Below are 12355 nucleotides of genomic sequence, written 5' to 3'. Positions count from 1 at the left end.
TTATTCTGATAATATGATGAATTATGTTTACTTTGTTAATGCTAAACCAAACTTGCATTTCTGAAATAAACCCAGTATTTATGATGTGCACAATCCTTTTATGTATTGATGGATTAGATATATCAATTACATTGTTAAGAATTTTATTTATATTTAAATGAGTGCTATTGGTCTATACTTGTCTTTTTAAATATAATTTAAATTAGCATTGAAAATGCTAATACATATAAATTACAGTAAAAGACAAAGAATGGGTAAACAAATGGTAAATCTCAGCAAATAAATGGAAACTACAAGGAAAGATACACTGGAAATTCTGGAGCTGAAAAATACGCTACCTGAAATCAAAAGTACATTAGATAGGCTTAATAGCCTAATGAACACTGCAGAAAGAGATAGCAGTGAATCTACAGACAAATGTAAATTATCCAAAATAATGATAGAGGAAATAAAGGATCAAAGAAACTGAATAGAAAATGTAAGCAATGTTCACTAACTTTTCATATATGAAATTGAGTTTCCAGGAGACACGGAAAAAAAAAATGAAGGAAGAAAAAGTTAAAGAAATAACAGCAGAAATTAATCTTTTGTGTGACTCAGCTGGTTAAGCGTCTGACTCTTGGTTTCAGCTCAGGTCATGATCTCAGGGTTCTGAGATCTAGCCTGGAGGAGGGCTCCGAGCTGGCCTGAGCGTGGAGCCTGCTTGAGATTCACTCACTCCTCTGCCCCTCACACCTCCTCACCTCCCCACCCTGCTCGTGCTTTCTCTCTCTCTTAAAAAATAAATAATCTTTTGTGATTTATACAACTTTCTTCTGTTTTGATGGTTCTTTCCTCATTGTTATTCCTTATTTTGAGTATTTGCAGCAGTTTATTCATTTTTATTTATTAATTTTACTGATGGTTTATTGATTTTTATCAGGTATTTTTTTTATCTGTTTTACTTTTTTTTTTATTCTGGCTCAATTTGTTCTGCTTACATCTTTAGTAATTTCTTTTTCTGCTTGTCTTCAGATTATCTTGTTGTTGTTTTTTTTTCCTAATTTTTTGGAGGAAATAATTAACATAATTGTTTTTAGTCTTTCTCAGCTTCAAGAATCCAACAAATTCCAAGCATGTAAATAAAAGAAATCACCAACATTGTAGTGAAACTGCAGGAGAATAAAGACAAAAAGAAGGGCTTAAAAGAACTCAGAGAGAAAAGATAGGTAACATAAATGAAAAATGATTAATAGAGTGACAATTGACTTCTCAGGAACAAATATGGAAGATGAAATATATGAAATACCTTCAATTTCACATCTAAATATAACCCTAAAGAAGTATGTGCTCACAAAAATCAGCGGAAATATTTATAAGAATATTCTTATCAGCAATGTTCTTAATAGCCCAAAACTTGAAACTACTGAAATGTCTATTAACAGTAAAACAGATACATAAATGGTACATTTATTCATTGTATCACGGTATCGTATATTCACACAATAGAATACTGTGTAGTAATAAAAATAAACACAGCTCATGCATCAACATGGATAAACCCAAAATCAAATATTAAGTGAAAAAAGTAAGTCAAAGAAAGAATACATACTACTTAATTCTGTTTATGTAAAGTGTATAAACAAGCAAAACTATACAAAATATTTTTTCGTAATACATATATGTGGTAGGTAAAATAGTGTCCCCTTCAAAGATGTTCACCTCATAATCCTCAGACCCTTTGGATATGTTACCTTAGATGGTAAACACACACACACTCACACACACACACACACACACACACACCTTTGAGGATGTGATTAAGGACCTTGAGATGGGAAGATTATCCAGGTGGGTCCAATCTAATTACATGGATTCTTAAAGGCAGAGTCTCTTCTAGCTGTGGCCAGAGGGAAACTAACAGTCACATAGAAGGAGACAACGTGTGATTTAAAAAGGTCAGAGAATTGCAACATCATTGTTTTTTTTTTATTTTTTTTTAAGACTTTATTTATTTGCGAGAGAGAGAATGAGAGACAGAGAGCATGAGAGGGAGGAGGGTCAGAGGGAGAAGCAGACTCCCCGCTGAGCAGGGAGCCTGATGCGGGACTCGATCCCGGGACTCCATCCCGGGACTCCAGGATCATGACCTGAGCCGAAGGCAGTCGCTTAACCAACTGAGCCACCCAGGTGCCCCAATATCATTGGTTTTAAAGATGGAAGATCATGAGCTGAGGAATGTCAGTAGCCTCTGGAAACTAGAAAGGCAAGAAATGTGTTCTCTCCTAGAACATCTAGAAAGGAATACAGCCCTGTCAACACCCTGATTTTATAGCACAGTGAGACCCACATCAGACTTCACACCTACAAAATTATAAGATAATTCATTTGTATAGTTTTAAGCCACAAGATTGTGGCAATTTATTATGTTAGTAATAGAAAATGAATACTATATACATGTACTAAAATTATGGTTTTTTAATGTATATGAATGGATTAACACAAAATCCAGAGTAAGAGTATACTCAGGGAATTCTGAGGTACTGGGAAATGTTTTAATTCTCAAAAGGATAAACACATGGTTGTTAGTTCTTGGTGTTTATTAAACTTTATTATGAATGAAATATTTTATTTATAAAATATTTTTAAGACAAAAGCAATAGACTAGGTGTGCTTGTCACAAAAGGCGCATTTCCTTCAGTACGCTGAATAGGCATGTGCTTGGGTTGTGAGTTTGCTCATCAGCGCCATGACTGGATGGATGGATGGATGGCAGGGCAGTGAGCTATGCGTGGCAGGATAGTCTCTTGCATTTTCTACCCTCTGGGATAGCAAGGTTGTATGAATTTCTCATGACTGTATGGACATCATGAAATCTAACCTGTTTTTGAGCCAACTTGCTGGAGTCCCAGCCAAGAGGGCTGCGCACTTGGTGAGAAGACTTTAGCAACAAGAGTCTGTGGGGAGACCGCCAGTGATGGGAACAGTGTGGCCACAGTGCTGGGGCAGCAGCTGGATCCCAGGTATAAGGGGCTGTATAGCGGGAGCCCCAGGACGGCCCTCCCAAGAACCCACGCACGTGCTCACAGATGGCCAGCATCTGGACATGTGACATACAAATGAAAACACCAGTCGTCCGTTAGCATTTGCTTCCAAAGCACACACAGCCAACAAGGAGAGAGCTGTGGCCAAAACCAGTTAAATAAAGACATGTTTGCCCTTTTCTCTACATCTCTTCTCCCTGACTCCCTCTGACCCAGTGGAGCTGGGGCCTGGCTAGAGGAGGTGGGGGAGGGAGTAACAGAGCAGAGTGTGCCCAATCTTCATTCCAACTCCCTTGTGCCAAGAGCCTGTCCTGCAATGGGAAGAAAAAGAGTTTTGAAAAAAAAATTAAAATTTTAAACTGGGCTAGAGTGAGTTTAATAATGGAAAGTGACCAGATAATTATGGAATCTGCCCAAGATATCATCAAGGAATGGGAAAAAGGCATTTGACACAGAAAGGTTTAAAACTGTAACTGTAAAATGGAAACTATGTAATATTTTTAAAAGATTTTATTTATTTATTTAATTGACAGAAAGAGACAGCGAGACAGGGAACACAGGCAGGGGGAGTTGGAGAGGGAGAAGCAAGCAGACTTCCCGCCGAGCAGGTAGCCCGATGCGGGGCTCTATCCCAGAATCCCGGAACAATGACCTGAGCCGGAGGCAGCCGCTTAATCAACTGAGCCACCCAGGCGCCCCAAGAAACTATATAACTTAATATTCTATCAAATTGATACTGCTAAAAAAAAGTTACAGAGACATGGAAAGGTCACATGACCCTGTCTAAGCAGTGAAGTGTGATGTTCAAGTTCAAAAATACTGGGGATTGTAGCCCCTACATCAAGTGTCATAGCTCAGCCAGTCTTTAACCCGAGAAAATTTAAGCTTTGGTTTGTTCATCTACAAAATATAAAATAAATCGAAAAATAAGAAAGGAAATCAGGGGGCGCCTGGGTGGCTCAGTCATTAAGCGTCTGCCTTCGGCTCAGGTCATGATCCCAGGGTCCTGGGATCAAGCCCCGCATTGGGCTCCCTGCTCAGCAGGAAACCTGCTTCTCCCTCTCCCAATCCCCCTGCTTTATATTCCCTCTCTCACTGTCAGATAAATAAATAAAATCTTTAAAAAAAAAATAAAGGAAATCAGTTTGCTCAATTTAAAAAAGGCTAATAGTACCAGTTTTATAGAATTGTGGTAAGGATTAATTCAAATTATAGGCACAAAGTGAACAGGGTGCTTGACCCATAGTGACCGCTCATTGGATGTGAACTTTAATGACTGGGTGAGAGTCCCAAAACTCAGGAGACTTTTTGGAGCTGGTGACTCTTGGGCTGTGGAATGAATAATCATTAGGAGACAGGGGCCCATTGAGGGGTGTTGGTAATAAGGAAGGATGGGGACATTCCAGGCAGTGAAACAGCATAAGCAAAGAAACAAAGCAAGAAAACAGAAGCGCTATGATGTTAGAGGGGGGAGGGAGGGGTGAGGTGCAAACATTTTGGGGTTGCTGTAGCAGACATTATTAGTCAAGGAGAGAAGTCTGAAAAAGGAAGGTAAGGACCAGATCATGAAAAACCTTGAGTGCCCTACCTCATAGCATTCCGCGCTCTGCATCCCAGAGAAAGGTCTGAACTCTTTCATTATTTCGTTATTATACATACAGGGTCCTTTTTGATCTAGCTCCTGCCCACCTTTCAAAATTCAAATCTCATGTGGTGCATAGACAGGGAGATAGATGACTCCAACGTGACCTGAAGTTTCCTGAATACATTAAAGGTCTCACTTCTCAGCACACTGCTCACACTCTCCTGAATGCTAGAAACACTCTTATTCCACCTTCATGTGATGAATTCCTCCTTTCAAATTTAATTTAATAGGAACCACCACTGGGAAACCCTGTCATTCTTTTTTTTTTTTTTTCACATTTATTGGGCACTTTTTCCTATATGGCACTCTGTAAGATGCTGGGGCTGCAGTGTGAGCAAGCAACGTCCCTGCCTGCAAGAGGCAAGTCTTAGGAGGGAGATGATCCAATGCACAGGCAATTCCTAAAGAATGTTATGACTCAAATCCTTACAGGGCGCTCTGAGAGCCCTGGACTCCTGACCCCCCAGGCCCCGGGGATCAGAGAAGTTTCCCCTCATGCCAAGGATTCTCCTCCTGTGTTCCTGTCACACCCACTTAGACTGCCAGGGAGGAAGGAGGAGAAAGAGAAGAAAATGAAGATATGCTAAAACATTATGCTTTGGTGTGTGTCAGCAGCAATGATAAAGTATTTTAGATGAATATCTTATGTAATCCTCACAACAACCCTATAAGACATCTAGTTATTATTCCCATTTCAAAGACGAAGAAACTGAAGTAACAGAGGTAAATTAACTTGCCAGTGTCACTCAGCTAGTGAGTGGGAGACCCGAAACTCCAGCCTTGAAGAGATTAATTCCAATTCCAGGCTGTAAAGCACTCTACCAGGCTTTCTGTATAGCCGTAAAATGTCTCCATTTTAAAAACATGATTAGGGATTGAGAGCAATTATCACAATTCACTGTCAATATTGTTTACGTGTCTGTTTCCCTCATCAGCCCATGTCCTTCTAGATTCCAGGTGCTTCTCTAGGACACAGAGAATAGAGCCTACATATTATTCACCTTTTATCTACAGTCTCAGACAGATGACTCAAAATTAGCACTCAGTAAATGTTCCTTTGAATGCATTAATGCAGATATGAATGAATGAATCCTTCAATGAATGAATTCTCTTAAGAGCTGGAAAGAACTGAACACGTGGGAAAAGCCACAGAGCTCTAGGGGATGATGACAGCAGGTAATGGGCAAAGGTTCAGGCCAGGATGGCAAGTTGTTAGCATTCAAGAGATCCAACCCAAGGCAACAAGCAGATGCCCTGGCAACCAGGCAGATCTCTGTGGCAGTGGATTTGGCAACAGGAAATAGATGGAAAACCAGACAGGCAGGTGGTTGGCATCGAGGATTTGGGAAGCAGGTATCAGGTGGTGCGGTGCTCAAGCAGAACCACATTGCACTCAAGCACTTGAGTAACAGAGTGATGCTCCTATCCCAGACAATGAAAGTGGGCATTCAGAGGCAAAGAGAGCAAAACAAAAGGATAAGTTCGGAAGCACAGATTCAGGATTCAAAGTCAGAGCTGTACCAGCATAAGAGGCTGATAGAGCCCTCTGCACTGCCCCTTTCTGAAATCCCTCTTGCTTTTTGGACCAAGAAGCCCTGCCAAAACTGTTGGTTAAGTCTGTTTATAGTAATTTATTGGTCTCAGCTGTGGGGATAGGAGGGCTCTGGAAACAGGAAGTCAAGCACATCATTATTAAAGGAAAGTTTCTGTGATCAGGCCAAAACCAGTGGAGTCATCCTTGATTTCTCAAATTCTTTTATACCGCACATCCAAACAGTCAGCAAATCCTGTAAACTCTACTTTGAAAATGTATCAGGCATTTGCCTCCTCCTGAATATTCTTAGTGCTGTGATTCTGATCCATACCTCCAGCATCCTGCCCCCTGGCCAACTGCAATAGCCACCCAAGTGCACTCCTGGCTTCTGGCCCATCCCCCTCAGTGTATCCTCAGCTCCTAGTAGTGAGCCTATTCTCATTTTGCCCCATTTCCTATTTGGTTGTTGTCTTTTTCTTATTGAGCTTTAGCAGTTTCTTTTAAGGTTGTGCTACATACACATTGCAAATAATCTCGAAGGCTGTGGCTTGTCTTCCATGGCACTCCATTTGAAACCTTCCAATGGCTCTCCAATTCACCCAGAGTATATGCCAACATCCTGAGCTACAAGGCAGTGCATGATTACCTTCTCTTCTCTCTCTAACGTCATCTCTTATAACTCCCTCCATTTGTTCACTATTGTCCTGGGACTATGATTGACATACTCTCACCTAAGGGCCTTTGCACTAGTTGTTTCCTCTGCTGGAATGTTCTTTTTCCAGATAGCCACTAACTTAATCTCTTGCTTCCTTCACATCTTTTTTTTTTTAAGATTTTATTTATTTATTTGACAGAGTGAGAGCAGGAGCAGGGGAAGGAGAAGAGGGAGGGTGACAAGCAGACTCCCCATTGAGCTGGCAGCCCAACGCGGGGCTCAATCCCCACATCTTGACTCATACCTTCTCAGTGAGGCCTTCTTTCCTACCACATGCATAATTTCAGAACTCCTTCCAACTCACAAGCACACATGCTATCCCCTTTTCCTGACTTAGTTTTTCCCTTTTGCTCTTATAATTATCTAATTTACTATATACTTTATTTATTTACCCTGATTTTTGTCTCCATCACTAGAATATAGGCCCCAAATGGGTAGGGATTTTTGTTCATTTTGTTTCTTGCTGAATCTCCAGTGCCTGGAACAGTACCTGCCACATAGCCACATGATAGATGCCCAGGATACATTGCCCAAATGAATTTAAAAAAATAGAAATTAGGTACATTTATGTGTGAAGAAGATCCTGTTTATGACTTTATGACTGACTAGAACTAAAAGTAAACTTTATTTAAATTTTAGATCACAGAATCAATAAAATTGAGATTCTTGATACCACAGATATGTGTGCATATGTGTAAATAATGTGTGTGTGTGTGTGTGTGAAAAAGAAAGAGAATCTTCTCATGTGTTTAGTAGCCATTTTGGCTTTTTGTAATCAAGGAGCTCTTCAGAGGCTTTAATATGCCAGTGTATTTATCAAACCCCAAGAAATTTACAGATCAATTTCCATTATCCCAGCTTATTTACCAAGTGAATTCATTGTTCTCAGAATACCAATTTTGGAGAAAAAAATAACAGTTTGAGAGTTCCTCAAGAACTATCATCCTGAATATATACAACTCCCCTTTTTCAAAACCGTTTGACTCCCTATTGACTAGAATAGAGATTTCAAATACTAGACAAATGTACCAACAGCATATCAGACATTGTTAATAATCACAATCATCTTTCTTGCTTAATCTCAGATTTGGCCTCAGAATCCTGGGCAACACAGTAGTAGCAAGTGATTAGACTTGGGATGGAGATGAAACCAATTTGACATACCCAAGACTTTCCCCCCACACACACACCACAATGTCGCCTCAGTCTACATTTAAAACCTAATAACTTTATAGAACTAAACCATACTAATCAAGTTTTCCCATACATATCCTGTTATCCTGAACCAACACACCATCATGATACCATATTGTGATTTCCAACCCAAATGCCCTTCCACACATCTCAGCATATGCAAATGGCTCCCATTCTTTGCAGGTCATCCCAAGGGCCAGAGTCAGCTATAACCTATGAGCTGAGTGTGATCTCTCTAGACTCTACACTACTCACTACTGTATTCCTTGTGTTATGATTCATTTTGCAATCTTCCCAGAGCCTTGCACAATGCCTTGCATATTGAAGATGCTTAATATTTTCTAAGTGGCTGTCAACTTAAAGTTTAACAAGTAACTTCCTATTTGAGTATTATATTTTAAATCCCTCCTTCCTTGAATTCCTATTACAAATCTGCAAAGCCATTCAAAACTAGTTCCATGGAATACAAAGAAAGTTCCCACTGTGTACTTCAATGGACTACTTTGATCATTTGCAATTTCTATGCTGTGCAGTTGAGAGTTCTGATTATAAAACATGCAATTTCCTTTTTCATCATTCTCTGCCTTACCTCCTGGAAAGAAAAAATAATACCACATTATCTCAAGTGTTCTCATTGATTTCTTCTGGTTACTTCATGTATGTAGAGCCTATCTCAGTTCGATTATAAATTCATGTCAAGGATAGGAACATTATTTTCCACGGTATTTCTATTTCCCACAATGCCAGGACAGATGCTTCCTAAGAGCTCTTTGAGTGAGTGGGTGAATGAATTAATGGACAGATGAGACTGGATGGGCAATCATGCACAATATTAGGTAAATTCTACTAAAATTCAAATGTGAAGACTTAGATGAGACTGTGAAAGGCTTGCATATACTACTTTAACATAGTCACACAGTGAAACTAGTTCACAGGAAATCAAGAAACCACAGAGCCTTTACCAAAACTTTGACAATGTGATTTTCTGATTTGTAACTTAAGTATTTTGCAACATGGAACTCAAAAATTATAGATTTATAGATTTTCTGATTTGTAACTTAAGTATTTTGCAACATGGAACTCAAAAATTCATCACCGGGCCCTTCTAGATCATATACACAGTACACATATACACGAAGGTATTCGTTAAATTTATGCATTTCTGAACTTGCTCTGCCATAAACCAAAACATAGTAAAGATGTGAGAAACTACTATGAAATCAAACCACTGCCCTTCTCCACCTTCCTTCCATCAAACCCAGGAGGTAGGTTTTACAAAGCAAATACCTGTTCCACAATCCAGCTACTATCATCTAGAAACCTTCAAAAATCTCAAGATAATATAACATAGACCGCTAAACTCTGGACTTTTTCTCCATCCACAAAGAATCTGACTGTAATAATTGAACATCATCATGTTCTCTAGCTGAGATAAACATTTTGCTATTTTTCCACGGAGGAGCAGAATATTGTTGTCCAACATTACTCACCAAACAGAACGTAAATATGCATAGCCATCGAATGAGCACTTTTATAAAGTACTTGGGGTAACTGAGACTCAAGTCGATATTGTTGAGCCACTGCAGGAATTTATGATGTACAAAATTGAGCATAACTGCTAAAAATCACATGAAGGTCTTTATATCTTCTTCCATGGACTCATGCAATTATGGTATAAATGTACTAATGCCATTCTAACAGAATAATATTGAGCCTTTTAATACTGGTAAGTTAAACAATTAACAAAAAGAAACATTAATAACTCATGATTTATAAAAATGTACATATAAAATGTGAAACTCTAATTATATCTCATTTTATCTGAGAATCAGACTGTTTACGTCTAAATCAGTTCCCTGAGAAGAATCTGTCTCTAAGGTTTGATTAAAACCAATTGAAGAAACATGGAAAGTTCTGTTTACCAAAAGTAAAGAAAAAATTGTGTTTAAGCAGTCATATTTTAACTATCTTTCTGGCTCCCCTCCGGAGAAGTTTGCCTAGATGGAGCAGTCAGACTTTCCTAGATTGAAGCAAATTTCTTCCCTTTCCCTCTGCTTTTCAAAGGTAAAATTGTTGCTTTTTAAAAAATGAACATGTGGGAAAAGAGAAAATGAAATGTAAAGATGTTATATAATTTCTTCCTGAAATAACCTTCCAATGTTACCAAACTCTACTGAGGTAGATTTCAGGTCTCCTAATGATGAAAAAGACCCCTAATTATGAGTAAATGTACTGTAAACATTTTGATACTCTGTCCTTTTCCAATATTTTCTGTCCGCAAATATCTTGCCTACAAATCTCCTGTCTGCCTTACTATGAAGTCATTATACCAAAATCTGCTGCTGTATCCAGATTCTACTTGAAAATGCATTCGTAATGGTATGGAAATGATCATGATCAAACACTGCTCTTCATAGTTACCACACAGCTGCTTGATAACGATAAGCCCAAGTTGCTCCGAAATTCTGTACAAAGAGAAAGCATCTCCATGGCTAAAATGAACTGAAATCCATTTCTGACTCATATATAATAATTTTATATAACATTTACATTTTTTGCAAAAAACTTGAAGACATAATACCAGGCATATGGTAGACATTACTAATAAAGTTTATTGAATTGACTTACTCACCAAATCATTATTTGATGCATTGCTATTGCAAATATTTCCTAAGACCCAGATGTACACATAGATTGCAAGTGATCAAACTCTATGAGGTGAAGGTCATTAAAGCTGTGGTCACTTCCACCCGTCTCTTCAACACTCAGTGTAAGTAATACATCCAGTTCTTACAACACTGTCATTGAAGATTCTAGTTAATGCATAAAGCATTTCACAACAAATTTTAAGTGTGAAAGAAAGTCACCAAGAAGTTGCATTTGATTTCAGCAAGTAAATTATGGACAGAATAGCCAACTGTCATAGGGGCAAAACACTGCCCAAACAGCCATTATTACAGTTTAGAGAAGTCCATGGAAGTAAAAGATATCTTTTTTTGTTGATGATGCTTGTCATAAAGTTGGTTCTAAGAACACGACTCTAGCCACCTGGGTGGCTCAGTCAGTTAAGTGTCTGCCTTTGGCTCAGGTCATGATCCCAGGGTCCTGGGATCGAGTTCTGTATCGGGCTCCCTGTTCAGCGGGGAGTCTGCTTTTCCCTCTACACTTACCCCTGCTCCTGATCTCTCTCTCATTGTCTTTCTCAAATAAATAATAAAATCTTTAAAAAACAAACAAACAAACAAAATAAATGTGTGACATTGCAAGGAGCCATCTTTGATAGAGTGGGCAGAGGAAACAATGTAGTCTATTTGCACTCTTCTGGGAAACAACAGATTCTGACATGCAGCAATGAGAACCCAAGAAGAAGAAGCATCAGAAAAAATAAAGAATGCTTTTTCTAAGTATGTTATTTATTCATTCAATCATGAATTCATCCACTAAATCCTGAGTATATACAATGTGCCGAATCTTGTTCTGAGCCCTAGAGATAAAACAGTGAAAAGTGCAGGCAAAGCTCTTGAGATACTTTATTCTAGAGGGGGAGAAGGAGATAATAAACAAGTAAACAAATGCAAGCTGACTCAGTGAAAAGTATTTGGAAGAAAAACAAGCAAGTGGATGCAAGAGAGAACTCTGGGAAGATTACATTGAGTTGTTAGGTAAAGCCTGAGTAGGTGATACCCAAACAGAGACGGGTAGGATTTTAAGGAGCCTACTCCAAAGATCTGGAGGCAGAGGCCTCCAGGCGGAGGACTCAAGTACTGTAAGCTAGATTTATTCAAGAAAGTAAAAGAAATAGGCTGATGTGGCTACACTACACTTAGCTATGGTCTATGGGAACATGGTATAAGAAAAGTAGGTTGGGACAAGATTACGTAGAACCTTCTTGGCAGTGCTAAGGATTACAGGTTGTATTTAAAGTACAGTGAAAACTCGTTGGAGAGCTTTAAGCAGCAGCATGACATGATGTGATTTTGTTTTTAAATTTCTTTTTTAAGTATGCTCCACACCCAGCGTGGAGCCCAACACAGGACTTGATCTCACAACCCTGAAATGGAGACCTGAGCTGAAATCAAGAGTCTGACACCCAACGACTGAGCCACCCAGGCACCCTGAGGTGATTATGGTTTTTTTTTTTTTAAAGATTTTATTTATTTATTTGACAGAGAGAGAAACAGCAAGAGAGGGAACACAAGCAGGGGGGAGTGGAAGAGGGAGAAGCAGGCTTCCTGCGGAGCAGA

The sequence above is a fragment of the Leptonychotes weddellii genome, chromosome 8, assembly GCF_054177405.1.
Source record: "Leptonychotes weddellii isolate Sample4059 chromosome 8, ASM5417740v2, whole genome shotgun sequence".
Classification (NCBI taxonomy): Eukaryota; Metazoa; Chordata; class Mammalia; order Carnivora; family Phocidae; genus Leptonychotes; species Leptonychotes weddellii.
Note: the sequence above shows the minus strand (reverse complement) of the source record.